At 44.1% G+C, this 16,195-nt stretch overlaps 1 protein-coding gene across 1 annotated transcript in view; it reads left to right on the forward strand.

Annotated features, from left to right (window-relative positions):
- Window positions 1-2,077: 2,077 nt before the first annotated feature.
- POMGNT2 (protein O-linked mannose N-acetylglucosaminyltransferase 2 (beta 1,4-)) overlaps window positions 2,078-16,195 on the forward strand; it is a 51,943-nt gene continuing 37,825 nt past the window's right edge. The window contains exon 1 of the mRNA XM_032784125.2: window positions 2,078-2,337. The gene's annotated coding sequence lies outside the window, so the exon portion shown is untranslated. The remainder of the gene's footprint in view (window positions 2,338-16,195) is intronic.

Below are 16,195 nucleotides of genomic sequence, written 5' to 3' on the forward strand. Positions count from 1 at the left end.
CCATTAAGCAGTGCCAGTTACAACTAGTAGTGGTTTCATATTTAAGGAAACAAAAGAATGCTAATTTTTGTTTGGTAGGAAGGCAGTGAACCCAAAGAACATTAATCCCTGCTGCACATTGCTTCTATCTAATCTATCTGTGTAAGTGTTTCTATCCTTGTTTTCTATGTCCTGAAGGGTAGCCCTGCATTTAAAGCACTTGGAGGAGAGGAAGGTGATCAGGAACAGTGAACATGGATTCACCAAGGGCAAGTCATGCCTGACCAATCTGATTGCCTTCTATGATGAAATAACTGGCTCGTGGATATGGGGAAAGTGGTGGATGTGATATACCCTGACTTTAGCAAAGCTTTTGATATGGACTCCCACAGTATTCTTGCCAGCAGGTTAAAGGAGTATGGATTGGATGAACGGACTATAAGGTGGATGGAAAGCTGGCTAGATTGTCGGGTTCAATGGGTAGTGATCAACGGCTCGATGTCTAGTTGGCAGCCGGTATCAAGCTGAGTGCCCCGGGGTTGGTCCTGGGGCCAGTTTTGTTCAACATCTTAATTAATAATCTGGATGATGGGATGTATCGCAACCTCAGCAAGTTTGCAGATGACACTAAGCTGGAGGGAGAGGTAAATACACTGGAGGGAAGAAATAGGGTCCAGAGTGACCTAAACAAATTGGAGGGTTGGGCCAAAAGAAATCTGATGAAGTTCAACAAGGACAAGTGCAGAGTCCAGCACTTAGGATGGAAAAATCCCATGCACTGCTATAGGCTGGGGACTCAGTGGCTAAGTGGCAGTTCTGCAGAAAAGGGCCTGGGGATTACAGTGGACGAGAAGCTGGACAGTGTTCCCTTGTTGCCAAGAGGGCTAACGGCACATAGGGCTGCATTACTAGGAGCATTGCCAGCAGATCAATGGAAGTGATTATTCCCCTCTATTAGGCAATTGTGAGGCCACATCCGGAGTCCTGCGTCCAGTTTTGGGCCCCACACTACAAGAATGTGGACAAATTGGAGACAGTCCAGAGAAGGGCAACAAAAATGATTAGGGGGCTGGGGCACATGACCTATGAGGAGAGGCTGAGGGAACTGGGCTTATTCAGCAGAAGAGAAGAGTGAGGGGGGATTTGATAGCAGCCTCAACTACCTGAAGGGGGGGGGTTCCAAAGAGGATGGAGCTAGGCTGCTCTCTGTGGTGGTAGATGACAGAACAAGGTCTCAAATTGCAGTGGGGGTTTTCTAGGTTGGATATTAGGAAAAAGTATTTCACTAGGAGGGTGGTGAAGCACTGGAACAGTTACCTAGGGAGGTGGTGGAATCTCCATCCTTGGAGGTGTTTAAGGTCCGGCTTGACAAAGGCCTGGCTGGGATGATTTAGTTGGTGTTGGTCCTACTTTGAGCAGAGGGTTGGACTAGATGACCTCCTGAGGTCTCTTCTAACCCTAGTCTTCTATGATTCCATGATTTTAGATTCAGACAATAAGCAGGTAAGTCCAAAGTAAGGTTACAGGACCAATCTCATTTCTGTTGTTTGCATATCTGTTGTGTGAGTCGTAAGAAATTATGGTTCATCCATTTAAAAAGAATAGTCCCTAGTGGAATGACTATGTGGAAGCCCATATGATATGACTAACAAAACAATTATTAGAAAGACAAGGTGAGTAACGTAATATCTTTTATTGGACTAACTTCTGTGGGTTAAAGAGACAAGCTTTTGAGCTCACAGAGAGCTCTTCTTCATGATCTGGGCCAGATCTTCTCCATACCTTGAGCTCTGTGTAAGCGCCAAAGGTTCTCTCTCTCACCCACAGAAGTTGATCCAATAAAAGATATTACCTCACTCACCTTGTGTCTCTAACAACCTGGCCCCAACACTGAATAAAATAACCACACCGCATTTAAAGAAACAGAAGATTATTCCTCCTCCTTTTCTCCCTACTCCCCTACACACACAGACACTTCCAGGAGAACCTAAAGTAAAGTAGGACTATACAAAACTACCATCCCCACAATGCATTTTGGCAGTTCAGGGGATGGTAGAAAGAAAGTGACCATGCAGGCACTGAGCATGAGCAAGTGCCTGTCTGAGAGCAGTGCTGGGCGCTCAGGGACTGGACATAAACAAGAGTGCAAGTGCCGGGCTGGACACGCTTGCCGCTGCCCTTTTGAAAACACTTTGCGAGAGCCGCTGCGCGGGCCTGAGGCGCTGGTGGTCGCTGCTGCGCGCGCCAGGGGGTGTGAAGTTGTGAGGTTCCGCGGGTGGGCGGGGACAGAACGCGGAGCCTCCGCTGAAGCGACGGCACGAGGAGGAGGAGCCCGGGCAGGGGCTGCAGCGTCGGCAGGTGAGGAGTTTGGTGTGAGACCCGGCCAGCGCGGTGCAGGGCATAGCTCAGCGGGCGGCGCTTGGCTCAGACCCGAGCTTGGTTTCGCGGGAGTGCAGAGGCCCCCCCCGTTTTCTCGTGTGCGAACACTGAGGCATGCTCTGTGTGCTGAGCAGGGACTGTGAAACCAACCGGGATCTCAAATATCGGCTCGGTTTGGCGGGTCGGGCTCCGCATGCTGTTTCTTGCAACTGTAAGGAGCTTCCGAAGTATGGGCTGCGTCTATAATTTGAGAGGAAAAATAGAAGAAATTAGAAAGGGAGGAGGAACTGGAAACTGCGTGGGATATGGAGATTAGGCATGGGTGTCCCCATCTGTACATTGGGAATAATGATCCTAGTCATCTTTTAGATTTCAAAGTGCTTTGCAAAGAAGCTAAGTGCTGTGTAAGAGGTGTTGTTATTCCTTTCTTATCACTGTCACGTCTGTCTGTCACTGTCACAACTTAGCACCTTCCCTCTTGAAAGCACTTTAAAATGCAGGGCCGGCTTTAGGCCAGTTCCACCAATTCCCCCGGATCGGGCCCTGCACCTAAGAGGGCCCCATGCCCAGTGAGAATCTCTTCCCTGGCTAGAAACACCTTTTTAATTTTTACTCACCTGGCAGCGCTCCAAGTCTTCAGCAGCACTTCGGAGGTGGGTCCTTCGTTTGCTTTGGGTCTTTGGCGACACTTTGGCAGCGGGTCCTTCAGTGTAGCCAAAGACCTGGAGCGAATGAAGGAAGTGCCGCTGAAGACTCAGAGCCCCACCCAGTGAGTACAAGCCCTATGTGGTTTTTTTACTTTTTTTTTTTTTTTTTTTAATATAGTCATCCCTGCAGGGCCCTGTCGAAACAGTGTGGGGCTCAATTCCAACATCCTAAAGCCGGCCCTGTTAAGATGGGGGTAATTGTCAGAATTGTAGCACTGCTTCTGAACTGGCCATGAGGCATTATGATACCAAACCATTGCTTAGCTCCCTATTGCAATTTTCATGTCCTAAACATTTAAGTCCCTTGCCCCTCTAGGGTGCCATGCCTGTAAGCTGATCCACATGGACAGACCTCTGTGTCTGTTCACAGACCTATTAACTTTGAGACTTTTTTAAAAAATCTGGGGGGCAGGGGAAGAAAGCCAGCACTGAACAGAGCAAATCCCAGACCTTGAACCACTAGTGCCTCCATAAACCTTTCTCCTTTGACTCCTTGGATGAAAGGTTGACATTGAAGGTTGTTAGTAAAGCTGGGTGGGAATATTTCAGTGAAACATTCCCCTCTTGAAATGGGTCACTTTCAATGAAGTGTTTATTGGGAAAGTTTTCAGGTCTTGGATGGAATTCCTAGGGTGTGGGTAAGAGATCTGATTAGCCAACAGCATTAGGGTTATAGCACTCACAGGAGATGTGGAAGGCTCCAAGTTCAAGTCCCTGTTCTGCCCGATTCCCATATCCCCAGCAAGTGCCCTAACACCTAGGCTGGGGAGTCACACTCTCTTTATAGGCACTGAGGCAGAAAGAGATTGACTCTGTAGAGTGTTGATTAGGGAAGTTGCCTGGGAATTCAGAGACCCAGGTTGAAGTCCCTGCTCTATATGAATTGGAGTTAAGCAGCTAGGTGCTTTTGAAAATCCCATTAGGTGCCTATCAGTGTCTTTAGGTGTAAATATCTTTGTAAATCAGGCCCTTCATGGATATGGAGACTGAATTATCCCATCACTTTAGTGGGGTGGCTTTCCGTATAACAGGTGATGTATAAGGACTAAACATTATGTTGAAGTTCATATTGCTGCTGCCACTTCTGTACTTGTTTGATAATCCTGGAGAATCAAATCCAGGATTTATCTGTCTGGTACCTTACATGAACACTAAATTCACTACCTTCTCCCCCCCACCTCAGTTAACACACGCTACTCCACCCATATTTACATTGTTCTATTAATATATAATGGCTGCCATTTAAAAGGAAGCGTTTGCCAAAAGACAAAATACACATTTGTTGTATAGTTTCATACACTGGTGCACATAATGGCAGTATCTGAGCATCTGATAATTGCAAGGGATAATGGTGGTATATTAAATACCACAATGGGATTACTATTGACAATACAATGTACGGTAGTCAGCATTTATCTATTAGTAAAGTGCTAGGAGAGAACATTTAGATATGTGCTCTAACTTCTAAGATTTCAGGATGCTATTTTACTTTTCTACCCGATCTTGGTATGTTTGAAACTTAGGGTTTCAACCTGTGCCCATTGAAGTCACTAGTAAAGCTCCCATTGACTTCAGTGGTGCAAGTGCAATCCCCCACAACCAACACACTGGCAATTAACTTCAGAGACTGGAGAGCTAAAAGCATGAGCTGCTACAGTTGCACTGTAGAGTCAAGGCTCTCTTGCAGGGACTGAAATAGCTCAGTTTCTCTGTGCATTAAGCACTGTGGGGGACCTATAACATGCACTCACCAGTGGGTTACATAAGATTAGCTCCAAACTGTAAATACTTAAGTACATGCCTAGGTCTGTGTGAGTAGTGCCATTGACTTCAATGGAGCTACTCATATGTTTCAAGTTAAACACAGTGTTTGCAGTATCCTCCCCATCATTTTCATTGTGGCATACAAAAAATATTGTTACTGTATCTTGGAAACCAACCTTGTCATTTATTGCTGCAAAAGCAAATCTGATGGCTTTATGCCTTCAGGGTGGCAGTTCTACTTGGATCCCCCAGTGCTTGCTTTAATTAGCCATCATTGGGGCCAGAGTTCAACTCCAACACTTGTAAAGTATGCCATGGACATACAATCTAGTTTCCTGTTTAATGTTTCGGGACTAATTATCTACAGTCATTCTCTGTTAAATAACAGTACTAAATGAGTTGGGTAACTAAAGCAAAGTGTTTTTTTCCAATTAAATTGTCTGAGCTGTCAGCTCACTTTGACCTTGAGTTTCTTGTGATTGTATTCCCCCACCCCCGCTGCAATTTGCAATCCCACCAATATGAAACTATTGTTGTTTTTAAGCTCTCTGAAATACAGTTATGCTGGTTGGTGTAGCCAGGACATACATTTGTTCTCAGTGGCAGCAAACTAGACTCAGAGTTTTCACAAATATTAATAACAAAGTTATGCTCTAGTCACACCAGCCAACCTAAGTGTTTGCAGAAACTGCGTTTAAAACCTATGGGGCAGATCCTCAGCTGCTGTAAAAGGTTGTAGCTCCATTGACTTCAATGGCCATATCTAAAACGGTTTCCTAACATGAGGCATGCGAGTGTTTTTTGGAGCCTAAATCTGTTTCAAAATCAGATGCTACAGGTGAGCTGAACTTTCCTAGAAAATGTAAAAATGATTCATCAGAAAGAGTGGATAAACACCAGAATCTTGAAATCAGCGTGGGTGAGCTTACACCTAGAGTTTTCAAAGTCAGTTACTGGATGGTGCACCAATCTTGTGCCAGACTGGCTTCACTTTCGTAATTACTCTCTGAGTAGTACTCAATGGCACAGTTCACTGCCTCAGACATCAGGGTCTGTTCTGTGATGTTTTTGGAGGATTTCTTTAATAGTTTCTCTATCAAACCTGTTTAAATGAACCATTCTACTGTCATAGTGATACCTGCTGGTGCTTCTCTAGCTCAGGATCTTTTTGACTATACTACAGATATACTGGGCAGAAATTATATGTAACAAAGAGAGGCCACAAAATAACCATCATAATCTTGTCTAAGCCCCGATCCCACAAGACATATACACATGCTTAACTTTTAGCATGAGAAATTCTGCCGAGTTCAGTGGCACTACTCACATGCATTAAGCATGTGTGTGTTTTGCAGGGTCAGGGCCTTATGGTGATATTATGAAATGAAAAGTGGAAGGTATAACTCTGTTTTTGCATCGGTCTATTATAGGAATCTCATTCATAGCTACTGTTACATAACAAAAGGTGCGATATCACTTACAGACAACAGGTAGGCTAATAATACATTTTTGTCCTAATTATTAGTTCAATAGATTAACAGTTTAGGTTGAACTCTTAATTATTTGAAGAATATCTTGTATTTATATGCTCTTCCTACAGGGAAAAAGAGCAGTGCAAGGTTTCCCATTCTGCCTCATTAATGAGACTTAGTTTTAAATTTGACTCAGGATTTAATTTTGGGGCCAAACCAAGATTTTCTAACTTGAAAGTTCTAGATGAATGTTGCCACATTTTTTTTTAAATTCCAGTGACAACAGTTGCTCTTAAACATGTTAACATTTATCTGCATTGTTTGAAACCCTATAAATGCAACACAAAGCATCCCAAAGTGAAACGGACTTCATTGATTTGTTTTGTAAAAGAAATTGAAGCAATGAAGAGAGAAAAAACTAATAAGAAATTTGGATTTAAAAATTCTTTCACTTTTAATCATCAAAGGTTGCAAAGGTACAGAATTCTATCTGTTTACAATACATCATTTTTAAGTTAACAGTATCCCTTTAATATGCATCTTCCGTGATCTGGAGGGACTGCTGGGTATTTTAGCCTCTGGCCAAATTCTCCCTGATTTACACTAGATGAAGGAAGAGAGTTTGGGGGCAAAAGCATCTTCAAGCCACCTTTGATCTTTTTTCATTCCTGTTTCCCTGGTGTAAATTAGAGCAGTCTCGGAGCTGCTGTAATCTATGCTTTGCTGCAGCATTCCCAGAGAGTCCATTCCACATCCGAGAATAGCCAGAGATTGTTCTAGCCACACCCCACTATCTACACCAGAGAGAGTAAGGCGGGGGAGCAGAGGAATGGCACAGTGCTATCCGGGACTCTCTTTAAAATTAAGGCTAGTTCCCATAACTCCTTTGTTGCCAGAGTGGCATAAATGGGTCACATGGAAGACAGAATTTAGGCCCTTTCAGTTCTTGGTCTCTGAGCCTGCTGCTAAGGGTGCTAATTGTGATAATTCACTCTGGAGTTTGGACTTTTTGACAGTCAGCTCATTTTACATACTAAAAGGCTCTTTCCATTGCTAATCTCCCCATCCATTCTCTCTCTCTCCTCTTAAAGAAGCCTGTTCTGTCACATGAATGCAATGCAGTACTTCACATGAGAGACCTTTTTATCTCCCTCTTTACTTGTGAAATGGGTGTACTTTACTTAACAGCAGTAGCAGCCTTTACAATGGAAGGAACACTTTAGAAAAAGAAAAAAAAATGCTATTTATAATGCATAGAAGTGCTCAAGCCAGATGCTGAGAATTCCATGGTAGATTTGCTGTTGACTTGCGTGGTTCAGGTTCTAAGTTTTGGAGTGAAACTTGTATATTTGTATGTAGGCGATAAACCTCCCCCCACCTCAGAACAATGCATTTATTTCATAGTCAGCGTTGCTTTCAAAAGCCTTCTTAGAACTTTAAAGTGCAGTTCTGTTCTGAAAAGTGATTGCTAAAATGGCACCACCTTATTCATCAGTTCTGCTCACTGTGTGTAGTCAACGGTATCTGTTTGCTTTAGTGAATAAAATACTTCTTACTCCTGTTAGCCTTGCAGAGCCAGCACAACTGAAGGTGGTAGCTGGATTCTGTTCCTTCCTTCGCACCATCAACAGAATTGTTTGCGAAGGTCAGTTTCACCTGTGTGCAGCCATTAATCTTGCTGTCGATGCGAGATTTTGGCACTGCTCAGACTATGATTTTTGGCACAGGTTTTATTTATTTATTTATTTATTTATTTTTAAAAGTAAGTTTCACAGCAGAGATGCAGGGGAAAAAAAACAGTAAGTTCCAGACAGTTGTGGGGAGGAGTTTCACAGTGAGATCACGCCGCTTTATGCAGGGCTGGGCCCAGCTCCTCACTCTGGGAATTACACCTGGCACACATGGTCGCAGTGCCACTGAGGTTTGGTGAGTCTGCCCCCCAGTTCCATCTATGAAAGGTCGGATGGGCCATACCTAAGTGGCACTGCAACCATATATGCCAGGTTGTAATGCCTGGAGCAGGGTGCCAGGACCAACCTCACGGGAGAAGAGCTGCTACTGCCGGTTGAGTGCATGGTGGATTCATCATGGACTTTATTCAGATATGAGTGCGTGATTACCACGAACACCATGACGTCGGTGCCAAAATTGTAGCCTGAGTCATAGCCAATGTAGCTTTGACATGTTATAGAAGCCTGCGTTGCTGTTGACACAATAGTGTATTGCAGTTCTTATGAATTGCTGTGGGAGCCTGCTAGTGACATTCACATGGAAAATAGTGGCAGCTTTAATACATGCATGTATATGAACATATCCAGAGCTGCAGAGCTACCTCTGTTGAACCTGACATCTCAGGCCTGAACACTGCAATGAGTTCTGTGTGGGTGGCCCTAGCACATGCATGGATTCCTACTGATAGGCCCTGATGGGACTCCATGTGGTTGCAGGAGTCTGACTGCAGAGAGATGGCTGTAGAGCTGTGGTCAGGAATAGTAAGAAATCTGTGGCTAGGTTGGATAAAGCTAACATTGCACTGTTGGTAACATCTGTTCAATAGTGTGGCAATTTTCTTAACGTAATTTCCTTTTCTTGGGATAGCAGGAGGAAATACACATAGTCACTAATAAGTACCAAATGTGTTGGTGGGGAAGGAGCAGGGGTTAGCATGAGTCTCTCTTATTCTGTCATGGAATCAGGTAAAGAGGAAAACAAAGAGATTCTGATTTAATTTTTTTTCCTCTGCAAAAATTTTGAAAATGAATGGACACCACCCAGTGGCCTCTGGCAGAATTTGCAGATGTCACTTTCACTTTTTGATTTATTGTCTGTCAGGCTACATTGTATGTTCAAATAATTTTTTTCATTTGTAACAGCTTTTGACAGCTCTGAACTGATCCTGATCTGACATTGGGGCAGTCAGCCTTAAAAACATACTTGTATTTACAGGATTTTATTTGTAGTGCCTGAAATTGAATGCTTGAAGTTGCATTTTTCTTGTTTAAGATGGTGAGCAGATGTGTTGTTTTTGTAGGTAGAATTGCTAAAATTTAAGAATAAGGATGCTCTTGTGGTTAAGGAACTAGAGTGGTGCTTAGAAGACCTGGGTTCAATTCCTGGCTCTGTCACAAACTTACTTTTTCACCTGGGGCAAGTCACTTAATATTTCTGTGCCTTAGTTCTCCATTTCAAAAATGATTATAATAATATTCCCTTTGTCTACTTAGATTGTGAAGCCGGAAAAAAAAAGACGATGCAGAAAGGGGGCCTCAAGTAGCTACTGTAATACCGATTCTAAAAAATACTAATTCATAAAACAGAATTATATGTACCAAAGTGATTGGCACCTTAGATAGTCTTCTTGCTAGCTTAATAACCAAATAATTAAAGCAAGTTTTGTAGCTATGCAGAAATGTATAGTACAATTCTTAATGCATTCACAAAGCTAAGGCTGTGCTTTGTAAACCTGAAGAAAAGAAACACGCTGCAGACAAGTTAATTTTTTTAGCTGGACATTTTCTGTGCAATAAATTGAAGTTTTATGTAGCAATTATGCCACAATAACTAGATAAATTCCAAAATCTATTACTGTTCTTTCTTTTATTGATGAGGTCAACAAGGAAGTAATTGTGTTTAAACTTTAATGCTTTTTGCTTTATGTAATTCTTGGTAGAGAGTATAATAAGCTTTATGTGTTGAGGTAGCAGGTCGGGGGGGGAGCATAAATAGAGATGGGCCTGAGTTGCAAATTCAGATCCAGGCTCAAGTCCAGATTTTAAACTCTTTCATGCCTGAACCTCCAACATTTGGTTGTGCAGATCAAAACTGGGCCTATCGCTTCACAGAATCATAGAATATCAGGGTTGGAAGGGATCTCAGGAGGTCATCTAGTCCAACCCCCTGCTCAAAGCAGAACCAATTCCCAACTAAATCATCCCAGCCAGGGCTTTGTCAAGCCTGACTTTAAAAACTTCTAAGGAAGAATATTCCACTACCTCCTTAGGTAATCCATTCCAGTGCTTCACCACCCTCCTAGTGAAAAAGATTTTCCTAATATCCAACCTAAACCTCCCCCACTGCAACTTGAAACCATTACTCCTTGTTCTGACATCTGCTACCACTGAGAACAGTCTAGATCCATCCTCTTTGGAACCTCCTTTCAGGTAGTTGAAAGCAGCTATCAAATCCCCCCTCAGTATTCTCTTCTGTGGACTAAACAATCCCAGTTCCCTCAGCCTCTCCTCAGAAGTCATGTGTTCCAGCCCCCTAATCATTTTTGTTGCCCTCCGCTGGACTCTTTCCAATTTTTCCACATCCTTCTTGTAGTGTTGGTCCCAAAACTGGACACAGTACTCCAGATGAGGCCTCACCAATGTCGAATAGAGGAGAACGATCACATCCCTCGATCTGCTGGCAGTGCCCCTACTTATACAGCCCAAAATGCTGTTAGCCTTCTTGGCAACAAGAGCACACTGTTGACTCATCCAGCTTCTTGTCCACTGTTACCCCCAAGTCCTTTTCTGCAGAACTGCTGCCTAGCCATTCGGTCCCTAGTCTGTAGCAGTGCATGGGATTCTTCCATCCTAAGGGCAGGACTCTGCACTTGTCGTTGTTGAACCTCATCAGGTTTCTTTTGGCCCAATCCTCTCATTTGTCTAGGTCTCTCTGTATCCTATACCTACCCTCCAGCGTATCTACCCTCTGCAAACTTGCTGAGAGTGCAGTCCATGCCATCCTCCAGATCATTAATGAAGATATTGAACAAAAACAGTCCCGGGACTGACCCTTGGGGCGCTCCGCTTGATACCAGCTGCCAACTAGACACGGAGCCATTGATCGCTACCTGTTGAGCCCGATGTTCTATCCTGCTTTCTATCCACCTTATAGTCCATTCATCCAGCCTATACTACTTTAACTTGCTGGTAAGAATACTGTGGGAGACCATATCAAAAGCTTTGCTAAAGTCAAGGAATAACGCATCCACTGCTTTCCCCTCATCTATAGACCCAGTTATCTCCTCATAGAAAGCAATTAGGTTAGTCAGACATGACTTGCCCTTAGTGAATCCATGCTGACTTTTCCTGATCACTTTCCTCTCCTCTGAGTGCTTCAGAATTGATTCCTTGAGGACCTGCTCCATGATTTTTCCAGGGACTGGGGTGAGGCTGACTGGGCTTGTAGTTCTCCAGATCCTCCTCCTTTCCCTTTTTAAAGATGGGCACTACAGTAGCCTTTTCCAGTCACCCGGGACCTCCCCCGATCGCCATGAGTTTTCAGAGATAGTGGCTAATGGCTCTACAATCACAGAGCCACAGTAAGATCTGCTTGTTAGATCTTAAACCATTTTTATGATGTTGGAGGCAGGAAGGCCAAAAATCTGACTTGTAATGCAAAGTTGGTAACAGCCTTAATTATGAACTCACTATCATCACTCTAGAATGTATCATGCAAAAGAAAAAAATCGAATTATAGATGGTCTTTATTCGTATTAAAGAAGCTATTGTTTATATTCTGGTGATTTCAGATGATACAAATTTACTTTGTGAATGATTGTGAGCTGCCTGCATATTTTGGAAGCAAACTGTTCCTTTCTTAGGTGAATGAGGAAATCTTCTCTGTGGTTCCTAGGGTATTGAATACCGTCAGAGTCAAGATATTAGACTTGTTGGATCATTGTTCTAAGGAAAATACGCAGTCACATACTTCCCTCTGCCCCCAAACTCATGTCAGCCGTGATGGCAGAGATGAAATGACACCACAGCGAGGTCCTTGCTGGTCCCAAAGACTGGGGAAACCCTTCTGTGTGGGGAATGTGCTGTTGAGGCTCTGTGGATGCAAAAGGAGGTTCCCAGAGGCAGCCACTGTTTTGGGGACTGCACCTATAGAAATCTATAGGGGTTACAGGTGTAAAATAATGGTGCGGGAGGGCTGGGGTCCATTCAGGTATAGGAATGGGCTCCAGGACCATACTACCATTGAGGCTGGGGAAGACAAGAACCATCATAAAAGCTCAAGGTCTCTTGGTGGATGGTGTTGGCTTGTGCTGGACTGAGAACGTGACCCCTTTTTCTGTTTTGGTTGGGTGCAAAAACTAACACCTTCAACAAATGATTTGAAGGAAGTTCTATGAATGCGACTGTGACGTTGCAGTCTATGTAATTTTATAAAAATATGCTAATGGGTGAATATAATGTAATTGGAATATGCTTCATGCAAAAGGTCTCTTGTAAGGTATCATTACAAAGCTTATAATCTACTGAATGATCATCCTCTTGTATCTGAAACTAGAAATATGAAATATAACTCTGAGGGCCTAATGTAATTATGCCAAGTGTGGGCCATTAATGATGGTTTGGAATCTTGATAACTCCCATTAACCAGGACAATTGTCTGCAGATAGGTGTGTTTTACCTGTAAGTCTTCCTGTATATGTGTGTGCTGGCAAGTGGGCAATGAAGTCTTGCAGTGGCATGTGATCATGTCACCTGAACTGGAATCTATCTTTAACCTGCTGTCTTTCCATTGAGAAGGAGGGCATGGAAACCCAGAGAGGGACAAAGGATTTCTGCCTTATGCAAAAGATATGTAAAGGGATGGAACAGAACAAAGGGGAGAGAGGAACCATCATGAAGATCCCCTGTCTGCCACCTGAGCTGGAACAAAAGCTGTACCAGGGAAAGAATGTGCCCAGGCCTGGAAGGGTCCAGTCTGAGGAAAAAATTTACTGAAGCATCTCTAAGAGAATTATCTGTATTCAGTTTGATTAGACATAGATTTGCACATTTTATTTTATTTTGCTTGGGATTTACTTTGTTCTGTCTGTTATTATTTGGAACCACTTAACTCCCACTTTCTGTATTTAATAAAATCACTTTTTACTTATTAATTAACTCAGAGTATGTATTAATACCTGGGGGAGCAAACAACTGTGCATATCTCTCTATCAGTGTTATAGCGGGCGAACAAGTAATGAATTTACCCTGTATAAGCTTTATACAGGATAAAATGGATTTATTTGGGTTTAGACCCCATTGGGAGTTGGGCATGAGTGTTAAAAACAGGAACACTCTGTTAGCTGCTTTCAGGTAAACCTGCAGCTTTGGGGCAAGTACATCTCTACCCCGATATAACGTGGTAAAACAGCGCTCTGGGGTGGGGGGCTGCGCGCTCCGGTGGCTCAAAGCAAGTTCAATATAACACGGTTTCACCTATAACGCAGTAAGATTTTTTGGCTCCCAAGGACAACGTTATATGGGGTAGAGGTGTAATTCAGACCCTGGGTCTGTGTTGGAGCAAATGGGAGTGTCTGGCTCAGCAAGATAGGGTGCTGGGGCCCCGAGCTGGCAGGGAAAGCAGGGATAGAAGTAGTCTTGCCACTCAGGTGGCAGCTTTCTGTGATCCAACCCGTCATAGCGACCTTGCCATGTTTCGTGTCTGCTACCTCTGTATTTTCCCTGGAGGGAGGTTGTTAGCTTTCAGTTCATGTAGATCAATAAATTAAACCTTGCCAGAGTTAGCAACCTGGGGCAAGATCACAAGCTGCCTGTCCAGGCACAGGAGAGATGCTATTTGGGAGGTATAGAATCCCATAGGAAGAATACCAGCAAAGGAATGAGATAAAGATGCAGTCGACTTAATGCCATCTGTGAAGGGCAGGTTCTGGCATGAGCTCTCCAAATGCAGCTGCCTGTTAGGTGGAGTCTGCATCTGTTGCAGCTGAGATGATTTTAACCCTAATCAGGGCCATCCTTAGCCATAGGCAAGAACAGACAGCTGCCTGGGGCACCATCAGGTCTGGGGCACTGCTCTGTTGGGAGCCGGACAGGTGGGAAGCAGCGGAGCATGTAAGAGCAGGGCTGCTGGGTCCTAGGAGAGCGAATGCAGCACAGTCTGAGGGAGAGGATTGACTGCTGGGGTCTCTGGAAGGGTGGAGGAAGGAACTCACCTGTAGGATGACCAGATGTCCTGTTTTTATAGGGACAGTCCCGATTTTTGGGTCTTTTTCTTATATAGGCTCCTATTCCCCCCCACCCCCATCCCAATTTTTCACATTTGCTATCTGGTCACCTAGGTGGAGGTAATTGGTACCTATATAAGACAAAGCCCCAAATATCAGGACTGGCCCTATAAATCAGGACATCTGGATCTGGTCACCCTAGCTGGGGAGCACGTCTCTCCCGGCTGGCAGCGATCCATCTCATCCGGGAGGAGCTGCACAGGGCAGGATAAGCTGCTGTAGCTCCAGGGGTAAGATGCTGTGCTAACTTCACCATGGTCTGTTGGGCTGGCGGTGGTGCCCATTGGCGTGTGATCGACCTAAGGGTTTGCTGCTGCTGTTGCCACTCTGCACCCCAAGGTGGATTTTGGGGTCCTGCAGTTTTCCACCTATCTCCTCCTCTACTGCAGCTATTGAACCAGCAGGCTGGGGGTGAGCCAACATGAAAGCAGTACTGCATTGCCATTTAGATTGTCATTAACAAATTTGTTTCGCCAAAAATGCTTGCTAACAATCCTGAATTCAATTTCAATATATATTTTTTTTTTAAAAAATCAATATTCTTAGCCAAAAACAGAAAATTAAGTTGTGGACAATTATTTATGACAGTTTGGTATGGGGAAGGGAGTGGGCCAGTTTTTATCAGAGAAACAAAAAATGTTGACTGACTTTCCTCTAGCCCTGTTACTGCTAATAGAGACCTCCTACAACTGTAATATGCTCATCTCCTTACTAGTGTATAGAGCAGGGGTCGGCAACCCGCACATGTGCCAAAGGTGGTACGGAAGCTGATTTTTGATGGCATGCAGAGGTGGGCTGAGCGGCTCAGCCTGTCACTGCTCTGGGGTTCTAGCTGCTGCCCATTGCCACCCAGGTCCCGGCCACTGGCTCCACTCAGCACCCACTGCTGGCCTGGGGACCCCAAGGAACCCCAGGCTGGCAGCGGGCTGAGCAGGCCGGCGGCTGATATCCTGGCTGAGCCACTCAACCTGCTGTCGGCCTGGGGTTCAATTCACTCATCTGGTAGGTGGGCTGTGCAGGACTAAATTCAACGAAATAGGAAAACAAGAGCAACTGATGACAAAGTGCAAGAACCTAGAGCAGTGGTCCCCACTTTTTCGTCTGGCGATCACCAGACGAAGGACCGTGGCAGTGGACGAGCATCCGCCGAAATGGCGGCAAAATTCGGTGGCATTTCAGCGGCGACACCTCTGGATGACGCTGCTTATCGGCAGCAAGTGGCGTTATTCAGGGTGTCACTGCTGAAATGCCGAATTTCGATGGCATTTGTTGGATGCTCATCTGCTGGCCAGTACGCAGGTGCACTGAGAGGCCCTGTGAGCGCCATGGCACCCTCGGCACCGCGTTGGGGACCCCTGACCTAGAGAGCCTCCTGAAGCACGGTGATCCATTTGATTTAAATGGACTTGAACTGTATGAAGAATTGAGTTGTTGCCACATGCAAAATCGATGATGGACATTATACAGTTTACTGATACAGCAAACTTGTTGACATATATCCTAATGTGGACATTGCCACTAGTATTCTACTGACAATTCTGTAACAGTAGCATCAGGAGAACGGAGTTTCTCAAAACTAAAGCTCATTAAAAACTATCTCTGCTCTACAAGGAGTCAGGAACACTTGACTGGTCTTGCTATTCTTGCAATCAAACAAGACATCAATTTGTCTTTGTCATACAATGATATTATTACTGATTTTGCAGCCAAACAAGCGGAAAGATTGCTTTTAATTAAAAACAAATCCTTGTTTCAATACCTCTTCATATAAATTTCCAATAAAATGTTGACAAATTAAAAAAATTGTATTATTTGCATCATTCTGTCAAATCAGAATTTTTTCTATAGTGCCACCTCTTTAGTGCTAGTCTATCAGCATT

This window comes from Chelonoidis abingdonii, chromosome 2 (assembly GCF_003597395.2).
Source record: "Chelonoidis abingdonii isolate Lonesome George chromosome 2, CheloAbing_2.0, whole genome shotgun sequence".
Lineage (NCBI taxonomy): Eukaryota > Metazoa > Chordata > Testudines > Testudinidae > Chelonoidis > Chelonoidis abingdonii.